This window comes from Thamnophis elegans, chromosome 6 (genome assembly GCF_009769535.1).
Source record: "Thamnophis elegans isolate rThaEle1 chromosome 6, rThaEle1.pri, whole genome shotgun sequence".
NCBI classification, from domain to species: Eukaryota; Metazoa; Chordata; class Lepidosauria; order Squamata; family Colubridae; genus Thamnophis; species Thamnophis elegans.
Window position 1 is genome coordinate 33,235,851 of NC_045546.1, and position 12,613 is coordinate 33,248,463.

Consider the following 12,613-nt stretch of genomic DNA (forward strand, 5'->3'; position numbering starts at 1 on the left):
GAAACATTTAAGCTTTGGACTGCTTAAACCAGACACAGAACTAGTTCTTGGAAATGAACCATAGTGTTTAATTATTATCATCATCGTCATCATCATCAACATTATCATTTTGTTTGGCATATATTAAATATATCAGATTATTTGGAAAATGGCTTTACTTCTTGGAAAAGTAAATATCTCCCACTATTCTGCTTATTGGAAAATTTGCAAAATATATTAGTTCCATGATCTCAAATCCAATATTATCCTGGTACATATTATCTTTTCTCTGAAGAACTTATATTTGCAGCAACTTTATTGAAGAGTTTGAATAATTCTGGCTATTGAGCAGGCAAGTGAAAAATATAGGAGTCAGACATCTCTGGTTATTTATTTCCTAATTCAGGGATTTGATATAGAAGAACATTTGAGATAAAGTAATTTCATATTGTTAAATGCACACACATAAGGTACGGTATACAATGTGGGTGAAATTGGGTTTTGAGTCTGGGATTAGTTTGTAATTGATAGGCAAATAAAGCACTGAATGAGCTCTTCATAATCTTGTCTTCAGTGAGTAGTTTAGTGAATTAGATCAATCACACATAAGAGTCCAAGAAGTCATTCTGGTAATACTTTGACTTTGGAGGGATAATAGCATTGGAAGCCAATTTGCGATACGGACTATAATTTCAAGTATCAAATATTTGTGCAGTTTGTATATGAATTATAGTTTTCCCTGAAAAACAGTTAAAGTTCCCTATAATTTTTCTCATGACAAAACTCTATCACTGGCATGGGAGAATAATAATATACAGTAAGTGAGATTATAAATTCTAACAATAGATGTTGTACTCAGGCCAAACAATATTACACTATACACTCTGGGATGTTTTTTGGACTTTCTTTTCTCTGCTTCTCCTTAATGTTGTTATGAAGTTGAGTATGCCTTTAGCAATGTATTTCATATCAGTCTGGAAGAATGGATGAATTGTGAAGCAATGACTATGCATACAATAAAAGCTGTTAGCTAAGAATTATACTGGTCATTTTAAAAAAATTATTATTACAGACTTCTCTCAAGGCTGACAAGAAGATTAGGCATTTTCAGTATCGACTGGGACCTCTGCACTTTGTTAGAAGTCAAACATTACAGAAGGAATCATATCTGTATTTCGCTTTCTACTTTTTTCACCAGAAAGACTGTCCTAAAGATTGGGCCTTTTGTAATCTTTTATATGTATATCTGTGTGGGTGACTGCTCCCTTGCGAGTGGGCTCCCAAAGAGCCGGGCACAGCCTCAGGGGTGAAGCTGCCATGAGATGACCATGGTCATGAGCAGCCCTTCTCCAGCCGGGCAGAGTGCCATTCATTGACATAGGGGGTATCTCTAAGGCACCAAGCCATGGGAGCTGGGGAGCTGGCAGAGCATCATGTGCCTTGGCTGTGCCCAGCTCTTCGGGAGCCCGCTCGCCAGGGAGCAGCTGCCCGGCAATCCCAAAACAATAAGCACTCAAGCACCCAAGTAATAAACCCAAGGCCATATTTCATGGGGCAAAAGAAGATAAGACACATATGTGTGTGTGTGTGTGTGTGTGTGTGTATGTATATGTGTGTATATGTGTATATATGTATATATGTATATATGTGTACAAACACACACACATATATGTTCAAAAGCATGTAAAAATGCAAGTAGAAAAATAGAAACCACCTTTGGTGAGAAGTTAATAGCATTCTGTGTCCCTTTGGCATTTAGTCATGCCAGTCACATTACCACAGAGACATCTTCGGACAGCGCTGGCTGTTTGGCTTTGAAACAGAGATGAGTATCACCCCCTAGTCAGGAATCACTAACACTTTTGTGTGAGGGGAACTTTTACCTATATATTTCAGTGCATCTGTTTTTCCAAAATCAATTGAGTGGGGAACAGGGGTGGGTTCCTGCCAGTTCTAACCTCTTCTACAGAAGAGGTTCCACAAATCTACAGTGCTGTTTAGAACCGGTTCCAGCTCCCTCCCCCGCCCATCTGCACATCATCAAGATGAAGACCGAGGGGAGGAATTCTGGGAGTTGAAGTTCACAAGTCTTAAAGCTGTCAAGTTTGAACACCCCTGGGTTTTTTTTTCTAAAGGGTTAGGATGCAAGGGTCTTGTAACTTGACAGCTTTAAGTCTGGCGTGATTCAAATGCCAGAGTTTCTGAGCCAACATTTTGGTTGCTAAGCCAAAGTGTTGTTAAGTGAGTCTCATCACATTTTACAAATTGGCTACACCCACCCAGTCACATGGCCGGCAAGCCACTCTCACCTGGTCACATGGCCAGCAAGCCACTCCCACCCAGTCACATGGCCGGCAAGCCTCTCCCACAAAGCAGGGCACACCTACAGAAGAGGTTCTAAAAAATTTTGAAACCCATCCTGGTGGGGAATGATTATCAGCTGCTACCAATTGTATAAGCTACAAATCCCAAAGGAAAACATTTTTGTTATTGATTGCTTATTACAAGACTAAAAATAGTATCAAGAACAGCAATCTTCAGAAGACCCTGAGTAGAGAAATGTAGTGGATTATTTCTGAGATTACCTTCACCTAAGAAAGATTGTGAGAATGTCCAAAATACAGTGATATGTAGAATGTATCTGCCTAACTACATCTAGCAAAGCAAATAGGAAATTATTATGCAAATATAAAACATTACGCCTTGTACTTGATTTAGTGACTGCATGTTTATTTTTAGATATCCTTAGAGCTGATGCTTTTATTATATTGATATGTACGTAATAGCTGCAATAATGTGTTTCAATTTCATAAAATGTATAATTTGACTGTGTCTAATTTATTGTCTCATGAGCTCTTTTATTCAAGGGGGCAAAGAGCAAATTTGTAACAATAGATTAAACATGGGAAATAGGCAAGAATTTTCCCACCTAGCCTTTAAAACTGTTACACAGGGTTTAAATTTAGAGGCACAATTAATGTAATTAATTTTAACTGGAGAAACCTCATCTCCTTCTAAGGATTAATTATCAAATTGTTATAGCTCTTGGGAAATGCTTTTTGTTAATATCCATATCATGTATACTAAAAAGGAACCAAATCACTAAACAGAATCTATCTCCATTGTTGGAAAAAGCTTAGAAAGAAAAACAAGAAGACAACTAGCATCAAGGTGGTGATGGGCTTATTTTGGGAGACCTGAAGGACCAGTTTAAGTATACAATGTCATGGAGAAACTACATATGTAGTTACCAAAAACCAACACTGAAATGATGCACATAATCAATCAATATATCATCAATCAATCAATCAGATCTAAGTAGAACAGTTATTCAAGCTGCAGTGCTTATCTGAACTTTTGGATCAATAGCTTTTAAGATTGGGGCTGACAATTTTTGTCAGGAGAAAAAGGATAGCTTTTTCAATTTAAAAATGGGTTCATCTTCTTTAGACTGGTTCTTTTGCTGATTATACAAGTTTATTGTTATTAGTTATTGTGACTAGTACATATTAAGTATGCAATCTTATTATGTTACTTTACTGTGCTAAAAAGAGTTGGAAGTCAATATTTTTTCCCCTTTACCCTACACCTCTTTCTTTCTTTTTCGTTCTCCATTTTCCACTATTATTTTCATCTGTATTTTATGCTTCAATAAATTTAATAAAAACATTAATTGAAAAATGTGTATGTACTCTTTCAGAACAAAGATATAACACAGACAGCTGCTCTAGGCATTGGGCATGTTAGATAAAATAATAGAAAGAAGCAAATAGCAATGTAACAACAGCTATGGGAGAGATGTATTGAGGTTGATTCCAAGTTTTTCCACGTCATCACAAGGGCTGGATTCTTACTAGTTAGTTGAAGTATAACCAAGACACCAATGAACTGATGGAAGTCTTGTCCATATTATTGACATATCCTTGGCAATGGTAGAATAACATAAATTATTAGTGGTTTTGGGTTCAAATACATTTTATTTATTTCATTTTCATTTTCATTTTATACAATCACTTATATACTGTGCGTAACAAAAAAAAACAAAGAGAAAAAAAACAAACAAACAAAAAAAACCCCCCAATATAACACTTCAATCCCCCATACACCCTCTCTTCTCCCCCTCCAACTTTCATTTCACCCCTCCAGCATTCCCCTCTTCTACTTCCCTTCCCCCTCAGACGTCTCCCCCTCCCTCCATCTCACCCTCCTTACATTCCCTCTCACTCCCTCTTTACTTCTCCCTCCTCTTTCCCTCTTCTCCTCGCTTTGGTGTATCCATCAGTTTGTTTTTTTTTTTTTTTTTAAAGAATAAAAGAGAAAAAGAAAAAAAAAAGGAAAACGAGCCGCAGTATACAAGTGAATTCTTATTGTTCTAAGAATTGAAACTGTAATTCCACCCTCCCCCCTCCCCCCTATAATCCCCCCTCCCTAACCCCCTTACGGCTTCGCAGGTCCCATACCCGGCATAATTCTTTAACAAGCATTTGAGTATAATAAGGCCAGCTAACTTTAAAATTAAAAAAAGAAAAGAAAAGAAAAGCCAAAAAAAAAAAAAAAAAAAAGAGAATAATAAAAAATACACACACACCTAAAAAGAAAGGGGAAACAGAGAAGGGTCAATAAACCCACTACGTTAACACAGCTTCCCATTATCTGTAAATCTTAAACAATGTAGCTCATTCCAAATTTCGATTATTTTACTACTTGCAGGGTTTCAAACTATATTAGAGCCAGGTAAGTTGATCAATTAGGATTCCCCAACTAAAAGTCTCATTGCTTTGTCTATCTATTCAAACCTTTAATTTCTCTCTTTTTTATCCGAATATCCAAACCTTTCTATAAAACCATTAAACTCAAGTACTTCTTTCATTTTTCATTTCCAACACCTCCCTTTCTATCCTTACCCACCTCCACATGTAAATTTTTTACCTTCCACCCTGCCTTTATCTATGTCCATATATATATTTTATCCGCGTCCATTGCTCCTCCCATATTTACTCCACTTTCCTGAAGACTCTCCGACCAATCTTTCTTGACCTTATATTGAAATAGCAACTCAAACAAATATCAGCTTGCATTCTAGCCCCAAGTAGTCTAATTAAGCTTTCGCTACCCTTCCCTCTCCCACGCGCCTCCCAACTCCATTCGTCCCAGACCACAACTCAAAAAGATCGCAATCTCCGCTCTCCTCGCCTAAGAAAATAATTCATGCGCAATTTGAGTTAGAATTCAGACAAATCTTATATACAATATGTGTCCACAATCAGCAACGCTTCTTTCAGTCTCCATGTCTCATCATCAATATACCACTTTTCCATTTTATCCCAGACGGAAATCATAAAGCTTTAAGAACATCGCTTAGTCTTTATTCTTTAGTCTTCTGCCCTTCCGGAAGAGGAAAGCAACACCCTCCGCCTTGTAGCCACGTGTCTCGCTGTTTGTCTTCTCCTTCTCCTTGTCTCTCTCCAGGTCCGGATGAATCAGGAAGTCCCGCCTTCAGGATCTCGTAGTAAAATTCTCGGGCTTCACAGACAGAGTTAATGCGGTGTTTTTGGTTGCCAAATGTAACTGTAATACCAGCTGGGACTTCCCATTTGTATGGAATCTGAGAATTTCTGAGTTCTTCGGTTAAGAAAGCGTACTCTTTCCTTGTTCTTAATAATTGAAATGGTATCTCTTTAAAAACAATCAAGTCCTGTCCGTCAATTCTCAACCTCTTGCTGTAAAGCCTCTGTATTATCTCATTTCTGGATTCCCTTGTGGTAAAGTATATTATTATGTCCCTCGGAAGCTGTCGCTGTTTTGCTACCCAGGAATTCTGGCGGTAAATTCTTTGAATCTGCCAATCAAAGTTAAATCCCGGACTTCCCACCAAGCGGCTGAAAGCCTCAAAGAAGATCTGTTTCAAATTCTCCTGTTGGTTTTCACGCAGTCCTCTAACCCTTATTGCAAAGGCAGTCTTATTGTAATTTATCATGACAAGTTGTTTTTGAGCAATTTCCATTTCCTGTTGTAACGTTTGAATTTTGGATATCAAATTAAGGTTGGTTTCTTCCAAAAGTTCCAATTTGTCCTCCGCTTCAGCAATATAATCTGTCATGACTGTCATTACTCCGATCATATCCTTCTTTGCCTGAGCAATTTTAGCATCAAATTGATCATATAAATCCGATATCAGTTGATTAATTTCCTGTCTGAAGTCATTAAGCGTTTTGAGAAGAAATTCTTGTGTTAACAAATCTCCCGTGGAGGGTGTGGGAGGCAAGGGTAGCGGCTTCATAGCAGTTTTTAGAGATATGTTATTAAGGAAGCGCTTCTGTTTAGATTTGGGAGCCATTCCAAAGTAGAAATAAAAGACAAGCAATCAAGCGAGCCAAAAATCAAAGTCTCTGCTCCCCTCAGTTAATCTTTTAGCAATTAGTACAGAGAAGCCTTCAGGAGGGTAGGGCTGGCTAAGTACGTCACATCAAACACAAAAACTACGAGATCGCCATCTTGTGACGCAGCTAAAAAAGGAAGGGAGCCTTTTGCGAAATTGAAGCTGGTATTTTAGATAGTAATAAAAGAAATTCCTCAGGAATGGTCCCCGCCCGGATTGACTTTTAAATAGCTTAGCTTTGTCCTGGGGGGGGGGCAATCTGCCTAGGCTGCAAAAAAGGCAGCGCGGAAAACTGGCCGGAGTAAAGGCTCAGCTAATGTTGAACCTCTTCTCCATTCACAGCAAAAAAAAAGCTATGAATTACAAAGAGATCCTAACGACTGACCTTCTCCCTGCCCCTTTCTGCCAGAAAGGGGAGATATCTATAGATCTTATAAGATATACGAACCAGAGTCCTGGCAGGAGCTTCGTTGAGCTCCCGACGGCGGCAGGCTCCACCCCCCGAAGCCTAATAATTTTTCGGAATTATTAGTGGTTTTGTTGCTGTTGTTAGTCGTGAAGTCATGTCTGACCCATCCTGACCCCATGGACCACATTCCTCCAGGCCTTCCTATCCTCTACCATCCTCTGGATTCCATTTAAGCTCACATCTTCTCTTCAGTGACTCCAGCTACCTCATTCTCTGTCGTCCCCTTCTTCTTTTGCCCTCAACCTTTCCCAGCATTAGGCTTTTCTCCAGTGAGTCCTTTCTTCTCACTAGATGGCCAAAGTATTTGAGTTTCATTTTCAGGATCTGGCCTTCTAAAGAGCAGTCAGGATTGATCTCTTCTAGGACTGACCGATTTGATCGTCTTGCAGTCCAATGGACTCATAGGAGTCTTCTCCAACACCATAGTTCAAAGTGGTTTACCTAAGTTCAAATACTAAGCAAATGATTAGAAACATTATAGCATTATGAATCTAGCAGTATAGTGACAATTAATACTTTATAACATTAACTCTTTCTTGCTCACATGGCATGTCTTCAATGTTGTACAGGTGAAACTCCAAAAATTAGAATATCATGCAAAAGTTCATTTATTTCAGCAATGCAACTTAAAAGGTGAAACTAATATATGAGATAGATTCATTACATGCAAAGCAAGATAGTTCAAGCCTTGATTTGTCATAATTATGATGATTATGGCTTACAGCTCATTAAAACCCCAAATCCACAATCTCAGAAACGTGAGGTTGCAACGACACAACATGCAATCTTGGAGCTCCAGGATTGCTATTGATATCTCTGTTTCTGGACGATCCTTTTGGATCTAAACTGTTCTAAAGGAATGGTGATAGTGAAGGGCATGTCCTGCTGATCTCAGGGGCATCGCAAAGCCCCTGATTGATCCAGGAAAAAGCTCTTTTTGCCAGCTACAAGAGAAGCAGCCAATATGACTATAGAAGGTTGGGACAAGCCCCTGAAACAGAAGCAGCACAGGAGAGACAATGTGTCAAAATGGTGAGAAAAATCTTTAGAGAAGAGAAAACCCAAAAGACTCAGAAAAGACTCAAGAGTTAAAATAAAATTGAAGACAGAAGGAAACAAGTGGCAAATTTACCCTGGTTTAAAACTTTTTAAAATCTTTTTCACTTTAATTTTGTTTGTTTTTTATGGATAGACTTTTTACAAATGCTCTTACTTTTAAACTGGGCTGGTCTCCCTCCCCCCATTCTTCCTCTATACTTTTCTCATTTTTTGTGTTTGTGGATTAAAAGCCTATTTACTCACAAGGCTCAGCCGGATCATAATCTTTAAACAATTTTTTTCTCTTTCCAGAAAAAAATCCTTTCCGGAGTTCGGAGTTTAGAAAAGAAAGCCAAAAACAGAGGGAAAAGATATAACACTGCCATCTAGTGTCTAGAGCTTGGCAACATCTGATATTACAAAGCTATCAGCTTGGTTTACTGAAAGGGTCAGTGGAAAAAACTTCACTGAATTTGTTTGAAACCTAGCAAAGGCCTTGGATGTTTTAGTGGCAGTGTCTATAACTTGGAAAAATGGTACTATATGAAGAAGAAAAGGAACTAACATTGCAAAAAATTATGCTAGAAATTCAAAAATTCTTAATAACTACAGTGAGTCTTAAATTTATAGATCAAAATACAAAATATCAAAATACAGAAAGTACGGAGGGAAGAGTTGAGAATACTTATAAAACAATGATGAAATTTGAGGACAGAGTTCAAAAAATTATATAGACATATGAAAGTGATAAGAAAATTGTTGACATTGACAGCAAATTGAGTGTGGAAGGAAATGATAAGTGCGGATTAGGAAAGGAGAGATCGATGAACTGGAACTCTATCTCAGATGTCAAAACATAGATGAAGATGGGGAGAAAATTTGGCAGACACAATGAGAGTAATTTTGGCAGAAGCACCAGTGTTAACAAAAGTCAAGCAGATGAAAAGAACAGATGGAGGGTTTTGAATTCTTTTAAGATAATTAACAAGTTGTCAAGAGAAGTCCACATAAGACTTATCAAGAAAACACTTAGAATATAGATTCTACAAATGGCAAGAGATATTGGACTGCACTATTTCTGGAAGGATACAGGATGATGAAATGAAATTTCACAATAAAATTTAGTTAAATGTAGTTAAATGTAGTTAAACTTTGAGTATTATGTATAAAGTAAATAATAGCTATAGTCAAATAAATGATCAATAATGATAAAGCATTTATATATACTAGATTGATAATATAAAATTTGATATAAACTGTAAGTGAGGATGATGGAGATGATATTGAAAAGCCTTTTTATAAACATAAATAATTCTATATAGAAGAGAATTTAAAGATGTAATATAATTGGATGATTTCAGGATGATGTAATAAAATACTATAATATAAATTTACTTCAAATTTAATATGCCTATATAAAAAGAATGTAATAATAGCTATGCTGAATGGAAGTTTAACAATTATAACAATTTGTATAAATGCATATTAGATTGATGATACTTATAATGGAAAAACATGGAATTGAAAATTATTAGAGAAAGTTATTGATGGTAAAATAATAGAAGGATTTAGAATAGGATACAAAAAATTGTTTATTATTGGATATATTGAAGATGATATAATGAATCATCATAATGGATACATATTTATAATACCTGAAGTACAATAATAATGTATACAAAGATATTTGATTGACAATAAGTGATTTTTGATAAAGTTCAAGTGATGACTATGAAGGGATGGAGAAAGATTTTATAACCAATCAACACACTGTATGTAGTTGAAGAGTTTTTTTATGTTTGTTTTGCATGTTTATGTTTGTTTGAAAATAAAAAAATTATTTTAAAAAAAAGGACTTTGGACCACTGAGCAACAGACCAGGTCTGTTTTTCTTTAGCCCAAGTAAGACGTTTCTGACGTTGTTTGTTGTTCATGAGCAGTTTGACAAGAGGAATACGACATTTGAAGCCCATGTCCAGGATCCGTCTGTGTGTGGTGGCTCTTGATGCACTGACTTCAGCCTCAGTCCACTCCTTGTGAAAGTCCCCAACACTTTTGAATGGCTTTTCCTGACAATCCTTTCCAGGCTGCGGTCATCCCTGCTGCTTGTGCACCTTTTTCTTCCACACTTTTCACTTCCACATAACTTTCTATTAATGTGTTTTGATACAGCACTTTGGGAACATCCAACTTCTTTTGCAATTACCTTTTGAAGCTTTCCTTCCTTATGGAGGGTGCCAATGATGGTTTTCTGCACAACTGTCAGGTCAGCAGTCTTTCCCATGATTGTGATTCCTACTGTACCAGACTGAGAGACCATTTAAAGGCTCAGGAACCCTTAGCAGGTGTTATGGCTTAATTAGCTGATTAGAGTGGGACATTTTGAGCCTAGAATATTGCACCTTTTCACAATATTCTAATTTTCTGAGATTGTGGATTTGTGGTTTTCTTGAGCTGTAAACCATAATCATCACAATTATGACAAATAACGGCTTGAACTATCTTGTTTTCCATATAATGAGTCTATCTCATTATATTAGTTTCACCTTTTAAGTTGGATTACTGAAATAAATGGACTTTTGCACGATATTCTAATTTTTCGAGTTTCACCTGTATGTCCTGAACTTTCTCTTTTTATTTTATTGATTCATTTTAGTGTTCAGGAGAGAATCTTATGAGTTTATAGTGTACCACAAGGATTAATTCATTTATAAAAAAAGGCTGTCTGATACATTAAAAAAAACCCCGAAGGAATTTGAAAATGGCAATATATCCTCAGCTCTTATCACCATTTTAATAGCATTACAACGAGATAAGTCCGATTACTTTGATGCACTTAGTAACAGAAAAATAAATAATAGTGAATCATGTTACACACATAATTTTTCCTTGATAATATAAGAAGAGAAAAAAAATGGATTCTCTACACGTCTGATAATATTCTATGAGTGAATCTTCTAATCTTTTCCTTTATATGCATACACAGGCTTTCTTTTGTTTGCAAAGATTCTTCTCACATCATGGAAGATTAATTTAAATATAATGCACACTTGAAAAGTAAATGTGGTTTTAAAACTGCAAATATTGCCATGGAGATTTATATTTTCTGGTACAATAGTTTCAGCTCCATGCTTTGGTACTGATTACATTTCATATAGCTGATTTCACATCAGAAAAGATAAGTCTATAATTGTTTCAAATACAGAGTTGTTCATTGAACAATCATTGGTTTATTCACAAGGGAGCAGGAAGCCCACATTTCTTCCCTTTACAGGCCTATATGACTGAGGAGGCTAAAATGTCAGGTTTATATCCTGTACCCTTTGCTTTCATATAGGAACCAAAATATCCCTGGACTGCCCAATTCATCAATACGATTATGTGTTGGTTCTTGCTAGACAATCTTTACACTATGTAGTATTGAACAGGTAAAGAAATGTGTTTGGGACATTTTATTATGTTTTGCAAGGTAAAGAAATGCTTTTCTCTTTAAATTTTAGAGAGCCTTGTGTGGAAAATTATGTACTGATGCATGTGTCACAGTGTTAATAAATATAACATTTTAAAAAATACAAACTTTTTTACTGTTTTGATTGTGTTTACAAAACTATTTTCAGTAACAAAATAAATTTTAGTAAAATTCTACTCAAAATGTATTTCAGGAAAACTTTAATGTACAATATACAGTAATTGCATGGAAACTAACTTTATATACTCAATATAGCAGTAAATTTGTAATGAATAGCATGTTCTGCCAAGTTATCCCTTATATCAGCATAGTTTCTGAAAAAAATATACTTGAAATAGTGTTAATAATTTCATTGTTACATTTAGGATATAATTAATCAACTTGTGTCACATTAAGAACCACTATATTTATTCTGACATATGCTTTTATACATTGTTTCCACTTTATTACTATCCTATTTACAAAATTGACAAATTACTTTGAAGTAAAGTAATTCAATAAGTATCTTATTTTGAAAGTCAGAGCTATTTAATATGCTAATTCAAACCTTTCTAGGTGCACTTATTGTAGATGTGTTGGACTACAATTCTTATTTCTTCAGAAAAGGCTGTGTGAACTTCTTTTTCTTTTATTTTGGGCTAATAGCAAGATTGTCACATAGAAAATTAACATATTGTCTTATTACAATTGTTCTTTTTTGTGATGCAGAAGCCACATTAATGGCTTTTGAAGCAGAAGACAGTTTCACAAAGACAGTGCAACAATCCTCAGCCTTCAGACTATCAAAACAAGAGGAGATATTTATTTTAAGATTTATTAGAACTGGTTTTGATATATCGTAAGCATTGATTTTACTACTTTACGCCAAAAATATTTTTTACTTCACGGTGCATATAAATTATGAATTCAGCTTGATTTTTTTCTTTCTCCTTACTTTATGACATGAAATTTGTCCTTTAGCTATTCAGATAATGATAATGAGTTTATTAAAATAACAGCATAGTATTTCACTAGTAGTTGTAGTTTAGTTGTAGTTTATTCAATTTGTATGCCGCCCTATTCCCGAGGGACTCAGGGCGGCTAAAAACCAAGGGGGAAAGGGGATACAAATAGGACAAAAGACAGACAGATTAAAAAAAAACAACAGTCGCAACATTTCAAGTGGGGCTGGAAATTCATCAGCCCCAGGCCTGCCGGAACAACCAGGTCTTAGTGGCTTTGTGGAAAGCCTGGAGGGTGGTGAGGGTCTGGATCTCCACGGGGAGATCGTTCCAGAGGG